The 17,657-nt window shown below is 37.3% G+C and overlaps 1 long non-coding RNA gene across 1 annotated transcript; it reads left to right on the top strand.

The window, feature by feature from the left end:
* The first annotated feature begins 480 nt into the window (after positions 1–480).
* LOC146366291 (uncharacterized) lies at positions 481–2,428 on the top strand. The gene is made up of 2 exons (XR_014798600.1): positions 481–1,544; positions 1,948–2,428. It is a non-coding gene; the product is annotated as an uncharacterized LOC146366291 (long non-coding RNA).
* The last annotated feature ends 15,229 nt before the right edge of the window (positions 2,429–17,657 follow it).

Raw genomic sequence — 17,657 nt, 5'->3', positions numbered from 1 at the left:
GGTAAGACACTTAACCTTACTTTGGGTTTTTTTTTATCACTCAAGCTCATGGGAGAAGTCATAGTTGATATCATACATCTCTGCTAAATTGCTTTTATAAAATATCCTTTATTCACAAAGTCTAAATTGTGGATGTCACCATTTTAATTCTTTGTGAAACAGTAAAGGTAGAAATCTTTGTGTAAATAACTTTTACAAGTTACTCAAGTCATTTAAAAGTAACAGACCCTTGGAACTTACTCGTGGAAGCCACTAAATTGAACCCAGTTAATTACCAGATGCACAGATGTAGAGGGGAGCTGCCATAACTGGTGTGACTGGTAAAACTGGTCCAGAAGGCTACTCAGGACCCATTTGTTTGTTGTTGTTGTTTTTATCAGGATGGAGTAAATAACTAGAGGGCTTTTGAGGCAGTTAGAACAGGGTGAGTTACCTTCATCATCGGCTCCATCTAGGCTCTACACTGCGTATTGGGTAAGGCCCGAAGGATAAATGACTAGACATTTAAACTAAGAGCTGATCCAGACTTCCTGTATTGGGGTGCTGGTTCCACAGATAGACACACGTCATTATGCTGCAGTGAGGATAAAGCTTTCCCTTCTGTTGGATTCTACCTCAAGGTCAACTAAAACACTTGAATATATATTTGAATATATTTAAATCTACCAGGCGCTCCTGCTGTTTCCTCTCTCTGTTTGTTTTGTTTAAACAAAGAGAGAGAACAAAACAGAAAATATATTACCTGCGAACTACAAGGTTGCTATGACACTCACTGGAACTGCACCTTTGTAAAATATAGCAAAATATGACATCAGTTTGGAAGTACTGGATCCTGCTGCTATTCCACTTGAAAAGAACCTCAGTTCAGCCAGAACAGAAGGAGTCAGAGCTAGTTTCCATCTGCAGTCCCCGCGGAGGTCAAAGAGACATAAAAACATGAAATGAATGAATCATGTGGTGCTTACCTCCTAGGTAACATGGACTGGAAAAAATACAATACTGCAATGTGGTACTTTTGGGTATAATTACTGTAAATTTATTTGTATTTATTTTTTCTTACCATACATAATAGCATAGAAATACATTTGCAATGACCCAAGTGAAGTCCATACAAGCTCTCCATAATGACTTGTTTTTTTTAAATTTTAGGCAGGGTGACTAAGCAACTTCCTCTCTTGCAAAATCCCTGAAATACTTCAGTAAACCTCAGAATCACTTGTTCCAAAATGACTGAGGAAGCGTTGTTTACTTCACAGACCCAGTGACGCCCACTCTAAGAGTTTCGTTTCCTAGGAATAACAGCTGACCCTCCCACTTGTTTATAAGGCACAATCTAATCTTAGGGTCCTCATCCTTTAGTGGAATAATGGGTCTATGTCAGTACAGCTGCCTTTTTTTAATATTATCTATAACTACACCATATAGGCTTATGATAGTAGCATCACAGAAAATGTCAAAATATTTACAGCTGAGCTGAGGTAAGATGTTTTTTTCTTTCTTTTTTTGTGTTCCAGTGACAGCTATAGCAATCGCAGCTGCAGCAGGTAATACAGCTGTTTGTTTGTTTTTTTAAATTTATTATCACTTAGGCTGGTAGAAGTTGCACATATCATACACGTATTCATTTTGAAGCATCCTGATGATCAGTAACCAGGTTTTTCTTCCTGTTGTCAGGTGGAGCAGTGGTCTCTGCTCCTATTGTCCTGGGGGCTGTAGGTTTCACCTCAGCTGGTATAGCTGCAGGCTCCTACGCTGCAAGCATTTTTTGTTGCAAGCATGCAACAAAAAAAACCCCTTAGTATGATATACCGGACAGGCCTTATAAACAATAACATGTCGCTGTGTTGCAGTGAGGATAAAGCCTCCCCCTCTTCTCTGTAGCTCAGTTACTTGATCTAACTGCTCGATCGGCTGTCTGGTGTTCTGAAGCCTGTTTTCTCTCTGCAGGTATGGCAGGTCTGTCTGGGGCCGCCACCGCAGCCGTGGGCTCTGTTGGAGGAGCTGTGGGATTTTTGGCTACTCTTATCTGAGACCAGGAAATTATGATAATCAGAAAGAAAAATAATAACAACAAAGAATATAATTACTGTTGTTAGAAACAGTTGCCAAAAGTATCAGCGTCATGCTTCAGTAAAGCTTGGCTGAAATGTGAGCGCTGGTAATGCTGTGGTGTTTTATTACGAAACACATGAACACGGTCAAATTGTGCAACTTAGAATAAAGCCCTAATAATGAAAAGCATTTTAAAGTTGTGTTCACACATGATACAAATTATTTTTTTTACTTTTCCACAGCATAATTATGCACTGATAACAAAGTGATATCTTATCATCTCAGACATGTTAAAAACGTTGATGGTCTGCCCAAAATGATTTCTGCTATATAAACTGTTGGAAATAAATTGCTGACATTTAATCTGTCAAACACATCTGAAACATGTCTCTCATTAATGACATCTGAGCAGTTTTGTGCCAGAAAGAACATTGCAGTCAAAACCACGCTCCAGTTTGTGTTGCTCTCTGTCGCCCTCTGTTGTTCAGCTGTGAACATAAAGTTTTGTTTCTGAGGAAATGAAACTTTGCTTGCTATAAAAATCAGCCCGTTTCAGAGCAGACACAGAGCAGATAAAGACATGGACCCTGGTGAGCCATTCGTCTTTGATAGAAACCAGCTGAGCTATGGCCCAGTGTTCTTATGTTGTGTTACAGCAGTGGTTACCAATTTTGTTTTGGTAGGACCGCGCTTTGTTTTACAAGAAAATCGTCCCCCCGCATAAACACATCCTAAAACCAGTTTTCAAACTCCTTTGCAGTTTATTCCACACCTCAAACCTATATATATATATATATATATAAATAAAAAATTCCCACTCGTCCCTGTGTATATGTATAGATATATAGATATACACATATGTCTTGCATGTCCATGCTTTCAAAGATAACGATCAAGAGCTCAGCTGCACATATATAAAGACATACCTGATGTATGTCTTTTGCTTTTTATGCAAGAACTGTGACTCCCGTTTCTAAAGGAACAATACAAACCAGATAAAGGAGGAGCAGCACAGGGATGTAGTTTTTAAAGAAATAAAATAAATATGGTTATCAAGTATGGTTCATAGCTGTGGAAGCACAAACGTCTTTGCCACATAAAAAAACAAAAAACATATCCCTTTGCAATGTTCCACATGAAGTCATTTGCGGTGATGATCGAGCATCTCAGAGATGTTAAAAAAAGGCTTGATTTACTTTCTGCCAATAACACTCCCAGGTTACAATCTCTTTTTTCTCATCAGATAATTGGACACCATGATTGAGTTTAAAGACTTAAGAAATGCTGGGTGACTTTCTATAAAGATATATTATCTAACATGAACATTAGTCCTATGCAGTATAATGTCTTACACTCATTTTTGCAGTGACATGATTCAGAAGATGCCCCTCTGGTGACGATGGTACTTTAACATGTGCTATACACAACTCAGATGTTTTTGACTGAGAATAAAATATGACCTTCTAAATGATATAGTTACAAATTATGTTTCTTCTTTTCAGTAACCGTGTAGCTTTACACCACTTTAAAATGCTGAAATAACAAAAACTTTAACACCAGTCTATTTTGAGAACATGACTCTTCTGATTACTGTCTGCTTTTGTACCACCGTGGACGCCTCAAAGACAGAGTGCCAGAATCTTTTCTTAGTGAGACAAGAACTTCAAAGCACACACAGCCATGGCTCCAATGAATAAATTCCCATTCATTGTTACTTGAGGGCACCGGGCATGTCACTGTGCCAGCCTTCAATGCAGCGTCAGCATGATGCTTCTGGTCATCAAAGAAGACATGAGGCCTGATCTTCTCCAGTGTGGGACCTTTCTTAGTCCGTCCCTCAAACACAATTTCATCAAGCTCCATACCACAGGTGTACAGAGTTTTTAAAGCTCTGTAGATGCCATAGTCCGCCTCTCAAGATGTCACAAGGTAGGTACAAATGGGAAAATTTGTACCTATCAAATTCGTACCATTTGGATAATTTAGCTGATATCAGTTTATTTTAATGTAATCTATCTGAGATTTCAATGATTAAAAATCACAGAAACCCAACATAACTATATCCATATAGATAGTTTTAAAACATGAGAAGTTGAAATGTGCTCCTATCATTTCTCCTTCATTGGATTTTCAACATTTTGCTTCTCATGCTCCAAGTATCCTTGTAGTCCATCACTCCAGATTAGGTGAAAATGATTAGGATTAAATGCAGTATAATAACACTTTCATGAAACTGTGTCCTGTCGTGATCTCCAGTGCTGCCATTTCGTAGGATCTCCTGTCCTGTCTCCTCAATCACTGGTTGTTCTTATAACTCATTTCACCTTCTGCTCTAGTGTTTGTTGTGATAAGCCTTTTATACTCTCCCATTTTATTTCTGTTTCCGTTTCTCACTATTATTCATAACAGGCTTAAAACCAGAATCGAGGTATGACTCAAGCATGTGAAGAAATTTTACACTAGTTGGTACCATCTGTCTTTCCTGTATTACATCCCACACCCCAAAGACTTGAACAATTAAGATTACATTATAATTGTTTGTTTTTAAGGATTTTTTGAGAATAGATAAAGTTATAGATTTACAGATAGTGACTCTTTTATGCAGCCTAAAATAAAGTGACAGTTTGTTATTATCAAGCAATCTATCATTTCTTTATTTTGTGCTTCACAGGTGTTTCATACCTGATGTTGCTTAGCATGCAATAACTCGAGCTCCTCAGAGTACAGTATTCTTCCATCCCTGCTTGCAAAACTGTGAGACATTGTACACAGTTTTGTAGGGAAACTAAACATCCTCAGTAAACATCAACACAAGGTGTTTTTTCTTAGCTGAACTGTGGCACTGCAGTCAACTTCAGGTGAAAGACCCCGGAGTACACTTGAAATCACAATGAACGCACAGTAAAGTGACCTTTAGTGGGATTTTTAATCTTGTTTTTAATTTTAATCATACTGTGTTTAATATAAGTCTGCAGATGAGGACGTAAGAGCACCACAGCTTGCAGCACACAGCACTGTGCTGATTCATAATAATGGAAGGAGAAGTTTCCTCCTAAGCAAACAGAACATACAACAAAAGGAAAAACAGGTCATTCAAACTAACCTGCCCTGACAAATTAAATGTACAGAACTTGTTTTGAAGTAAGAAAGAAAAGGCCCTAATGCTTTATTCATTTGATTCCTGAATGTAAAGGAGGACTGCTCATGGGTGAGGCTTCATCACATTCCATTACTGTTGTCACTGCAGTGGTGTGACGTCACAATTATGTCTGAACAACTACCAGAAGTTAAAAAGTGCTTCAAAAATAGAAATAGTACAAATGTAAATAGAATAAGTAGGAAAAATAATAAATAAACAAGAGCAACAACAAACATGTCAAACATTCATAAAAGCTTTAATATTTAGAAAAAGTATTAAGAAGCAATTTGTAAGGCAATAGTGAAGTTTCTGCTCAGACCTCCATGAATTGTTCCATGACAGAAACGCTTTGGTCTCGCCTGTCCAAACAACATTGTTCCAGAGGTTTTGTGGTTTGTTTAGATGAAAATGATACCAGCTTCAATAAAAATGCATTTAAAATGTTCATTACCTCATTGTCTTATTATAAATTAAGTATAAAAAAAAGTGCAAAGGTTTAAACCCAAGGTGTCCTCAGTTTAGCATTGGTAATACTAACTGTACTTTCTCTGCAGCAAGACAGCTCATAACGTTTAAACAGTCTGTCCCTGTCCTGATACTCTACATCATCTGCTATAATCAATAACCATGGACTCTCACTGCCATGTACGCTACAGCTCAAAAGTTTGAATCCACTCAGAAATGTCTTGATTTATGAAGAAAATAAAGGTTAGTTTGATGTCGAGTAACACAACATTAATCAGTCAGGTAAAGAAATATAAATGCTTAATAGTAACACTGACCATAAATCGTGAATGAGGTTTAATGGAATATCTACACAGGTGTACACAGGTCCTTTTTCACCAACAATACCTCCTGTCTTCCAGGGGTACATTGTCTTATCTACTGTAAGTTTATCATGTTAAATCCCAACTTATCAGCCAAGAAAACTTTTACCAAAGATATCAGCACAGACCAAAACTACTTTGTGATTAAGAAAATAATACATTTTCACACATGACTGTGTGGATCATCCCATTTTCTCTTTCACACTGATTAAACCAAGTTGGCACTTTTCCATAAACAATGTGAACATTTGGGTGTGCCACTACCTTCAGCTTTTGATCAGCTTCACTCATGAAAGAATTTTCATATTTAAAAGCCAATTTTTTCTGATAAATAATTTTAAAAATCCTTTACTTTGACCCATTTTAACACTGTATTAGAAAAAAAACAACAAAACTTCCAGATCCCAAAATTAACTCAATTACAAATTTTTATGTTTGTTATTGTATTTGCAGCTCAGCAGGCCGAAGCAACTTTAAACATTTTCAGAAGCTGTCTAATTTTTCTGTTTGTCTTCAAAGTTTAGGAGCTGTGTCTCAGTTTCACTAAGGCCTACAATGTTTCAAATAAACTACATTAATTAAGCGTACCATTACCATTGAATAATGCTGAGAACTGACTAAACATCTGACACACTGAGCATAAGAGAAACCAAACTGCAACCCAAGTTTTTTAGTTGAGACCAAAACCATTATGCTGATTAAGGAAACAAGACATTTTTTGCCACATTAATGTCTGCATCATCCTATTTTCTTTTTCTATTGTGAATAAACCACCCAGGTGTTCAAAACCTTCTGCGTTTTAGCATTTTCACACATATGTCTCCAATTCTTTTTAAAAATAATTTCATCTACATTTTGAAAACAATTGAACCCACACAGCTGGAGCTTCAGATCCCAAACTAACCAAATTTAACTTTTCTTCAATCAGCACAATAATTTTGAGCTCTTTGTGTGTTTTGTCTACTCACAGTTTGCTGTCTGCTTCTTTTACTTGGTCCACGATGATCTCTGCACCATCTCTCTCCTGTTGTATGTCTCCTCATGCTGCACCTTCATGTGTCCTTTCCTCAGATGTATTTGTACCAGCTGCTTCCTTATTTCCACCTCGAGTTTTGTTATCTAAATTTGCAAATTTAAGAGAAATCCTCAAAAGTTTTCCTGCTTGAAATCTTCTTACAACCTGCTGTCATTTGTGTTTGTACTTTTTTGACTTCATATTGCCATGACAACATAACACTGAGCATTATGGTATATTAAATCAGGGAGGTCTGTCATGCTGCAGGAGAGTTGGGGGTCCATTTTGATGTCAGCAGCTAATTAAAATTTCTGTTAATGATGTTTATCTTAAATAGACACTTACTGAGCAGGAATTTAACTACAAACCTTCATGGCCCCCATCAGTGTTTTTCAGTGTGCTCTGCAGCAATGGTCACAGTGGCTAATTTAAGTAGTTTAAGAACATTTTTCTCCATTGAAATGATCTGGGTAACAAATTAATCCTTCATACTTATTAGGGTGCAGAAGTGGGCTCATTCATGTGTTAGCTTTTATCTCCATATGATGACAGTCACACATAATTAAGGGCAAACACTGAACATCTAGATTTTGTGGCAACAAAGACATTTATTATTTGTATAGTGATAATGTGATTAAAGGATGAAATACACAATGTGCTTGTTAAGATATTTACCAGTGAAAGACAGAGAGGGATTAGTTAATTCATAATGTTACAGATTTAGGCACTTTCACACAGGACTTGGTCAACATCTGAATTACTCTATAAAATATATTGAGTGTTTGGATGCTAATGAAGCTCTGAGGTGTGCTGGATTTCGTCACAGTCAGAAAGTCATCTGACTGACAGAGAGAAGGTCAAGACCTCAGGAGGACGGTTAATCCTCAACATTTAATCGTATTCAGCTTGTTTTAGAACTGAAGAAGCTTCTCGGATGAGAGGTGAAATGTTTTCATGAAAATTAATGAAGTCCACATGCTTTCTTTCCAAGCTCTTTAGAATAGACAGCTTATTGTAAGTAGCTTCTAAACAGCTTTACATTGGTAAATGAAGCATCCGCTACAACAATAAGTTCATGTCTGGCTTTGGAGTAAACATGGCAAGCTCTGATGTAACCAATTCTTCTGTGGAGCTTAATTAAAGACAGTGAAATTAACTCCTGGACTGCTGCAGTCTTTCTGACCAAAGATTTAGGCCAGACTTGTATACCCAGCACTTCCAGTATATATATTCTACAACTATCATACCATTGGAATTTCAACATTTTGCTTTTCATTCTTCAAGTATCCTTGTAGTCCATCACACAAGCTCTGACTCATTAGAGAAGAGGACAGCGTCGCCATCAAAGGCAATACTCAGCTGATTCTCAGACACTGTGATGATGTTTGTTGGGGTGAACATGATAGCAGCTGCTATACCTGATGCAGGGGCATTAATTCACAGTAACACAGAGAGTAATTGAAGTACAACAGCACAGACTGCACTTCATCTTTAAGTTATCACCACATTTAACACTTTTACCCGCATTAACTGCTTCCTGAACCTTCAACCCTGATTCATCAGACAGGTACAGGTGAGTGTTTTTTCGGTGTAACTCACTCACAAGTTGATCTTCCCTCACTGATGAAACAATGATGATTTCTTTCAGGCCTGCAAACAAGAATGAATTAATGACAGGCAATTTTCCAAAAGCTTCATATCAAAAACCCTCCTTTAATTTAACTCCTGGATGTTTCTGAATATTTGTCTGATAGAACTGAATCTATCACAAAGTTGTATGCTCAAATAAAATAAACATTCTAATAACTAATGATAAAACAAGCAGGGTTTTCTGGCAAATCTAATCCTATCAAACAGCCGGGTGTATCAGTGAAATTGAGATATTTGTTTCTTATTTGACCTCACACTCATACAGTATGTATCATATCTCAATCATTTGTTGCACTTCTTACTTGTTGGTAAGGTGCTTTGTTTTAAATCAGTGCCTATAAGATTTTAATGAAAATGATAGAATTTTCCTTGTAATCAACAAGCTAAGTAGTGCTACTGCCAATTAGTTTCACCTACTGCGTCTGCAGTAATTTTATGCTCTCCCACTTTATCTCTTTTTCTGTTTCTGACTTTATTTCTTAACAGAAATCGAACTGGAGTCAGGGTACGACTCAAGATTGTGATGAAATTTTACGTGAATTTCAATTTGTAGTCCATTCTTGGCGTTTCAAGGCCCAGGCAAGCTGCTCTTTCTTATTCTGATGTCTAAGCATTTGCTGTCTTGCTACAACTTGACCTGTCAAAGATGCAATTGGAATTCTTCTCTTTACAGTTGAAATTGAGCCATGCTTACTACGATCTGTGGTCCTGTGAGCGTTATGAAGTGTTATGATGGTCTGTCTCTCGTCCATTGTTGATTAGCCTTTTCTCACGATTTTCAGAGCAACACACTGCTTTCTGCTGTACAACTTGTTTCAGTAACACCAAAAATACTTATTTAAGGTTACCTGGTATTAATCCTTTAATTAGCACATTCCTGAATGTAAAGTATGAGTGAGGCGTCTTGATAACATATTTCACTGCTGTCGTCATTGCAGTGGTTTGACAACCCCATTATCTTAGAGCAACTATGAGAACCATTTCTTATGAACTGAAACGATCTTTAAAAAGGTGCATGTTTACATCAGGTTGTGTGCATCACATATCAGTTTTCTTATCATGAACAAATAAAAAACAATACATTCACACACACACACACACACACACACACACACACACACACACACACACACACACACACACACACACACACACACACACACATATATATATATATATATAATTTATGTAGCTCTTTTCTGTTCTATTCATAGAAAATGAAAGAAAACAAAAGAAAAGAAAAGAAATAATCACAGGTGCAAATCTCAAATCTCCAAAACCTTGAAATAACCCATGTGTGTGAAACAGTAATGTCCACATTTTGACTTTTTCACAAAATGATCAATAATTTATTTTCTTGTGGCTCTAATAGCCTCTCTGTGTTCTCTGTAGCTCAGTTATTTGATCTAACTGCTCGATCAGCTGTCTGGTATTTTGAAGCCTGTTTTCTCTCTGCAGGTATGGCAGGTATGTCTGGGGCCGCCACCCAAGCCGTGGGCTCTGTTGAGAAGCTGTGGGATTTTTGGCTGCTCTCATTTGAGACCAGGAAATTATGGTAGAGTGAACAAATATATAATTGAGGATATATTTACTGTTGTTGGAAACAGTTGCCAATAGTATCAGTATCGTACTTGGCTGAAATCTGATTGCTGGTAATGCTGTGGTGTTTTATTACAAAACACATGAACACAGTCAAATTGTGCAACTTTGAATAAAACCATAATAAAATAAGGAAAAACATTTTAAAGTTGTGTTCTGGTTATTTTTACTATTGCATTTATATTTTATTATTGCATTTTTTAGTTAATAGATACATAAATATATCAAAACTTTTACATGCTTGGGTCATATGTCTGACATATTTTGCTTGTTATAACTGAGAGAAATAAAGTGTTCACCAAGGCTTGAAGTGAAAACACAAAGTGATCACACACTTTGAGTATCGCACATGATACAGATTCTGCTTAAATTATTTTAAGTTTTCGCTGCATTGTTATGCACTGATAACAGTATCATCTCAGACATGATAAATGCGTTGATGATCTGATTTCCACTGTTGTAAATAAATGGCTGGCATTTAATCTGTCAAACACATCTGAAACATTTCTGTCATTAATTAAATTAAAAGAACTAAAGAGTTCCACCGATGCAATGAAAGTCCCTGTGCCAGGGCCAGGCTCCAGTGCATGCACCAACCCAACACCCCAGCGACACACCAACCAATGGTGGTGGCCATTGTTAGAGACCAGTTTGGCCAGAGCACTCTCACCGTGCTGCAACATGTGAATAAACGCACCTCAAAAAGATGCTCATCAGGTGTTTGTAGTTTATTTAAAATTGCCATGACAGGACTCAGGACCCAGGCTGGTAACCTATGTACAGACTCTCCCAACCTGTGCTCCACACAGCCACCAGGTCAAAAAGACAAAGCAGGTCCAGAGTTCTGCTGCTTGAAGAGGAGTCCTGACAACATGGCAATGATGACGGGCTCTGTGGTTCAGACTGAATATATATGTACATTTACAGGTAGTGACTCTTTTGTGCAGCCAAAAATAAAGTTGTTTAATATGTGCATCATACCTGTTTCATACCCGATGTTGTTTAACATACCATAACTCGAGTTTCCCCAAGTGCAGTACTGTAGCGTCCCTCCCTACAAAGCTGTGATCTGCAGAATTTCAATGACCTTTAGTAACCCTGAGTACAATGACAGGCTTTTTGTTTTTTTCACCTTACCTGCAGTGTTGCATCAGCATAACCCAAATATCCTTGGGCAACATACTAACCCCAAGTTGCTCTCGGATGCATGTGTGTGTATGTTACATAAAAACACTTGCAGTTTCTCTGTAGCAAAGACTTAAACCTTTAAGTGTTATGACGTTTTCAGTGTGATAGTCATGATTGTTGATTGGCTTCTTCTCAACATTTTTATAACAGCACTACTTTCTTCACTGCAGTACCTTTTAAATAACGTTCACAAGGATATTGAACCAAAATATGTTCCAACACAACTTTTACAACCTTTTGTTTATAACTTTTGACCTCTTGTCTGCATTATATACAGAACAGTTTGAAGTCATTATGCAGATTGCTATCAAGTGACCTTTAGTGAGTTTTAATCATGTTTTTAATTATGATAATATTGTGATAAATGTAAGTCTGTAGATGAGGTTGTTAGAGCACCATGAGGCAGAGCTACAGCCTGTAAACCATCATTTATGGTTGACCTGTTTTAAACTTACACTGTGTTGATTCACATTAATGTCAGGAGGAAATTTGAGCTTTACTACCATGAGAAAAGACAGAGTCCTATTTCTTTAATCATCACATACCTTGATGTAAAGTATGATGCCCATGTGTGCAGTATGGGCGAGGGTTCACGACATCATATTTTAATGCTGTCGTCATTGCAGTGGTGTGACAACTCTCAAACTCAAACTTTTGTGCAACAAATACACAACAACCAAAGTGCTTGTTTAAATCAGGTCACCTAAGACATTTCTTGTAAGGCAATAAAGACGTTTCTGTTCTGGTTTCCAAGAACTGTTCCAGTAGTGACTGAAAAAAAACTTAAATTGCTGATGAGAAAATAGTAACTAGGACACTGCTTATTAATAGTACAGATATAAAATGCTGCATTTGAAATTAAAAATCGAGCAGTTTCAAAATGCATGTTGGTGTCTGTCTCCACCAGCAGACAAGAGGAAGAATCTTTTTGGCCTCTAATTATTTAAAATTTGTCCTTAATTTTCTCTGAGGAAGGTCAGAAGTTTAAAGAAGCGCAGTATATCTGCCGTCATTACAGCTCTGCCACGGATCATTTTTGCTGCCACACATAATACAGAAACATTTTCAGTGACACAAGTAACATTTATACATAAGTAACAAGTAATATTCATATAATAACATCCTTTTTAAGCAAGGTGATTCAACAGAAGGAGTAAAACAAAAAGAAATGCATAATAAGAAAAATGACAGATAACCAGATATGTCAAACCCCCTGAAATCCAGCCTCACAATCACTTGTTCCATGATGACTGAAGAGAGTTTATTTACTTTACAGACCCAGTGACGTTCACTCTAAGAGTTTCATTTCCCAGGAAATAACAGCTGATCCTCACACTTCCGTTTAAGACGCAGTCCAGTTATAGGCTCCTCATCCTGAGTGAAATAATGGGTCTGTGTGAGTACAGATGCCTTTTTCAAATCTACCCTACATCATATAAGTTCATGATTCTAGTGTGACAGAAAATGTCTTAATATTTCCAGCTGAGCTGTGGTAAGATTTTTTGTTTTCTTTCTTGTGTTTCAGTGACAGTCACAGCCGATGCAGGTGACAAACCTGTTTGCTTATTTATTTATTTTTATCTCTATAACACACATACCATACATGTATTCATTTTGAAGCATCCTGATGATCAGTAACCAGGTGTTTCTTCCTGTTGTCAGGTGGAGCAGTGGTCTCTGCTCCTGTTGTCCTGGGGGCTGTAGGTTTCACCTCAGCTGGAATAGCTGCAGGCTCCATCCTGTCTGCAGCTGCTATGTCTAGTGGAAAGTTAGTGAGACACTGTTGTTTAGACTAGAATGAGAGAACTTCTGTAATAAAACTGTCAGGGGCACACCACCATTTTGAGATCTCCAGCAACGTGTCATGCAGGATGCATCTCCCTTTTAGAAGTAATGTGAAAGAGAAATAAAGTGTTAAATGGTCTACTGAGCAGTGTTTTGTCTTCCATCAGATGCCTCTGAGGAATCAAAAGAACTCGGTGAAGTGTTGATATTTAACAGCAGCCAGCAATAAAATAAATAAATAATAATTTTCCCATGACTCAAAAGCTTTATTATTGTAAACCTGAAAGATCCAAGAAACAATAACATGCGACTGTGTTGCAGTGAGAATAATACGATGGACTATTAGGGCCACGTTAAGAAAAGTATTATCAATCATTCATTTTGAGAATAAAGTCTCAAGACAAGCTGTCACAGTTGCTACTATATCTCATCTGAGTTTGTGAAATTGTGCATCCGAATCAGTTTTAGTAAGAAAGAAAGATATGATTTCTCTTTTGTCCCATAAACACAGTGTGGTGATAAGTATTAGGTTGTACAAAAAGACACAGCTGGTAATGGACAGATGCGAGGTTATCGATGGTTACATCCTCGTGTACGACTTCATCAGCCGACTTGTGGTTGTATCACAAGTCGTATCACAAGCATTTCTCTCATTAATGGAATCAAAGCCTTTTTATTTTATGTATTTACTTATTTATTGTTATGAAGAACAGAAGCTATAGCCACAAAGATACTGTTTTCTTTATTTTATACATGTGACCCCCTCGTAAATCCTGTTGGCAGCACTGCATTTACCAATATAAGCAAAGATACAAAACACAAAAATACAGAGAAATCACTCTACAGTTTGTGTTGATCTCTGTCGCCCTCTGTTGTTCAGGTCTGAACATAAAGCTTTTTTTGGGAGGAAAGGAAACTTTTCTTGCTATAAAAATCAGCCCATTTCAGAGCAGATGCAGAGCAGATAAAGACATGGACCCCTTTAAGTTAGCACCATATTTAAAACTTTTACCTTCATTAACTGCTTCCTGAACCTTCAACCCTGGTTCATCAGACAGGTACAGGTGGGTATTGTTTCTCTCACAAGTTAATCTTCACTGACAGATGAAACAGTAATGAGTTCTTCCTGCCCTGCAAACTAAAATGAAAATTAATTAAGTAATTAATTAATAATGAGCAATTTCCCAAAAAGCTTCATATTAAAAATTTAATTTAACTCCTGCATGTTTCTGGATGTTTGTCTGATAGAACTGAATCTATCAAAAAGCTCTAAGCTCAAATAAAATGAACCTCCTTCTAACCACAGCTCTGCTTGAAGCTATGGTCCTGTGAACGTTATGAAGTGCTGTGATGGTCTGTCTCGCCTCCATTATTGATTGGCCTTTTCTCGCCATTTTTATAGCAGCACGCTACTTTCTGCTGTTTCAGTAATGCCAAGAATACCTTTTTAAGGTTACCTGGTCCTAATCCTTTAATCAGCACATCCCTGCACGTAAAGTATGACGCACATATGTAAAGTATGAGTCAGGCATCATGATAACATATTTCACTGCTATCGTCATTACAGTGGTGTGACAACCGCATTATCTTAGAGCAACAACAACAACCATTTCTTATGAAGTGAAACTTTTTTTTTAAAGTGCTTGTTTCCATCAGGTCACATATGACATACAGTACTGTGCAAAAGTTTTAGGCAGGCGTGGGAAAATGCTGCAAGCAAAGAATGCTTTCAAAAATTGAAGTGCTAATCATTCATTTTCATACATCAACAAAATGCAGCGAATGAACAAAAGAGAAATCTAAATCAAATCAGTGTTTGGTGTGACCACCCTTTGCCTTCAAAACAGCATCAATTCTTCTACGTACACTTGCACAGTTTTTGAAGGAACTCAGGTGGTAGGTTGTTCCAAACATCTTGGGGAATTAGACACAGATCTTCTGTGGATGTAGTCTTCTTCAATATGGAAATTAGAATGAAAAATAATAATAATAAATTATATATATACTGCTGTCAATTGGAAACAGTTGCCAATAGTATCAGCGTCTTGCTTCAGTAAAGCTTGGCTGAAATCTGAGTGCTTCTAATGCTGTGGTGTTTTATTACAAAACACATGAACTCGGTCAAATAGTGCATTTTTGAATAAAGCCCTAATAAATTAATGGAAAGCATTTTAAACTCCTAGGACCTGGCGTCCACATCTGTGGAGATCACATTTTGGGTTATTTAGACCAAAATACTCAATTTTGTTCAACAGGGGCCTGATATCCACTTACAAGGACATTATACTGCTAATGTTCGATCTAAATTTTATATGAATATGTGGCTCTCATTTTTCTTAGAAACAAAAATCAGGTAAAAAAATTAATAAAAATCTGGTAATTCTTTGTTTTTAAATTAATCGGGTCCCAATCAGCCCAAATATCAAAGAGAAATTAAAATTTTATGCCATGAAAGAGTTCGGGTTTTAGGAGGTTAAAGTTGTGTTCTCGTTGTTTTTAATATTACAGTTATATATTATTATTAAATTGTTTTCAGATAACAGATACATAAATGTGACATAACTTTTACATAATTGGGTCTGAAACCTGACATATTTTGCTTGTTGGCAGAAATAAAGTGATCACTAAGGCTTGAGGTGAAAACTCAAAGTGATCACACACTTTGAGTGTCACACATGACACAAATTCTGCTTAAATTATTTTTACTTTTTCACTGCATCATTATGCACTGATAACAAAGTGATATCTTATCATCTCAGACATGGTAAATGTGTTGATGGTCTGCCAAAAATGATTTCCAGTATTTAAACTGTTGATAATGAATGGCTGGTATTTAATCTGTCAAACACCTCTGAAACATGTCTCTCATGAATGACATCAGAGCATTTTTGTTGTTTATAGTTTCTTTAATGTCCTTTTCTCTGCCACTGTCACCAGTGTCCAGCTTCATGCCGACCACAGAGCCAGCCTTCCTGATTAGTTTTTCCAGCCTGGATGAGTCCTTCTTTGCTGTGCTGCTCCCCCAGCACACCACAGCATAGAACAGTACTCCAGCAACCACCGACTGGTAAAACATCATCAGGAGCTTCCTGCAGATGTTAAAAGACCTCAGCCTCCTGAGGAAGTAGTCGGCTTTGGCCTTTTTTATACAGGTGCTCTGTGTTGCATGACAAATGGTTGAATACACTCAAATCACTTTTTCCTTTAAGTCGTTGTCAGTGTCTCATTTTGCATGGAGGTTTTTCTCCTCACCACTGCCGCTCCCCTTATGATCCTAACTGAACCCAACAAGAGCAGATTCCAGATGTTAATTTTTATTCGACTTTAGATGACAGATTACTGTGTATCTGATCAATTCGGACAACTCAAAGATTTAAACTCTAGGTGATTTCAGTGATAATATTGTTTTTTAGCATTTGTAGTACTAACTGTACTCTTAAACTTAAATACAAGGACAATACAAGTTCTTATAGATGGACAACTGATAAGGCAGGTTTAAGAGTGCAGTCAGAAATGAACATAACTGCCATGTGTTTAGTTTTTCTCTCTTTTAGTTTACAGTTAAAAGGAAGCCTGACCATTTTAATGTCACCTCACAGATTATCACCATCATGATTACAGCAACTGTTAGCATGTTCATTTATCCACCTTGAGAACTCACAGCCAAAACATTTCTTTGTTTGATACATTTATTTGTAAGACATTGAATCAGGGGTGTAATTTCCAGGGGGGGTTATGACCCCCCCAATAATCAGACCCAACCAATATAACCCCCCCCCCAATAAAATTAAGAATAATCTTGCATAAATAGGCTGTTGATTTTCTTTACTCATTTCGGGTATTGTTGAGGAGTACTAGGTGAGGGCTAGTTCTTTTAGGTTTAGCAGCTAACAAGATGGTGTATAGGTCAGGATACAGGAAAGAGGACAAGAGGCTTCCACTTTGCTGGATTGTCACCGCCAGCTGTTTTATTGCCACCAAGATGCTCAGTGTTGCCAGCAGTCTGTAGTAACAAACAAATTGCCATGAGTATATAAATATATACAGCAACAGCTTCACTAAGATAAACATAAAATATTCAATGAAATAAACCAACACATCCATCTGAATATATACATAACATAACTTGACTCGAAATATCTCTCGCTCCAAACACAGAAAGGACACAATTAAACACAGTGAGAACTAGTGATGTGTTGGTCGCGAACAAAACGGCTCTTAGAGCCAGATCTTTGACGTGAACGGCGCGAGCCGGCTCCTTATTTCGAGCCGTGGGTTGTTTTTTTTTCCTTTCTCTCACCCTCTCTCTCGCACTTTTTTCCACTTAAGTCCGCACGCGAGCCTTGTGCTTTGTGCTGGGAAGAGGGGGGAGGGGCGGTAGTTACACTCGCAGTAGCACAGG

Source organism: Perissodus microlepis, chromosome 19 (genome assembly GCF_051167445.1).
Source record: "Perissodus microlepis isolate ML-2025 ecotype Zambia chromosome 19, ASM5116744v1, whole genome shotgun sequence".
Lineage (NCBI taxonomy): Eukaryota > Metazoa > Chordata > Actinopteri > Cichliformes > Cichlidae > Perissodus > Perissodus microlepis.
The sequence above is the reverse complement of the archived record's forward strand: the minus strand, read 5'-3'. Positions and strand labels throughout refer to the sequence as shown.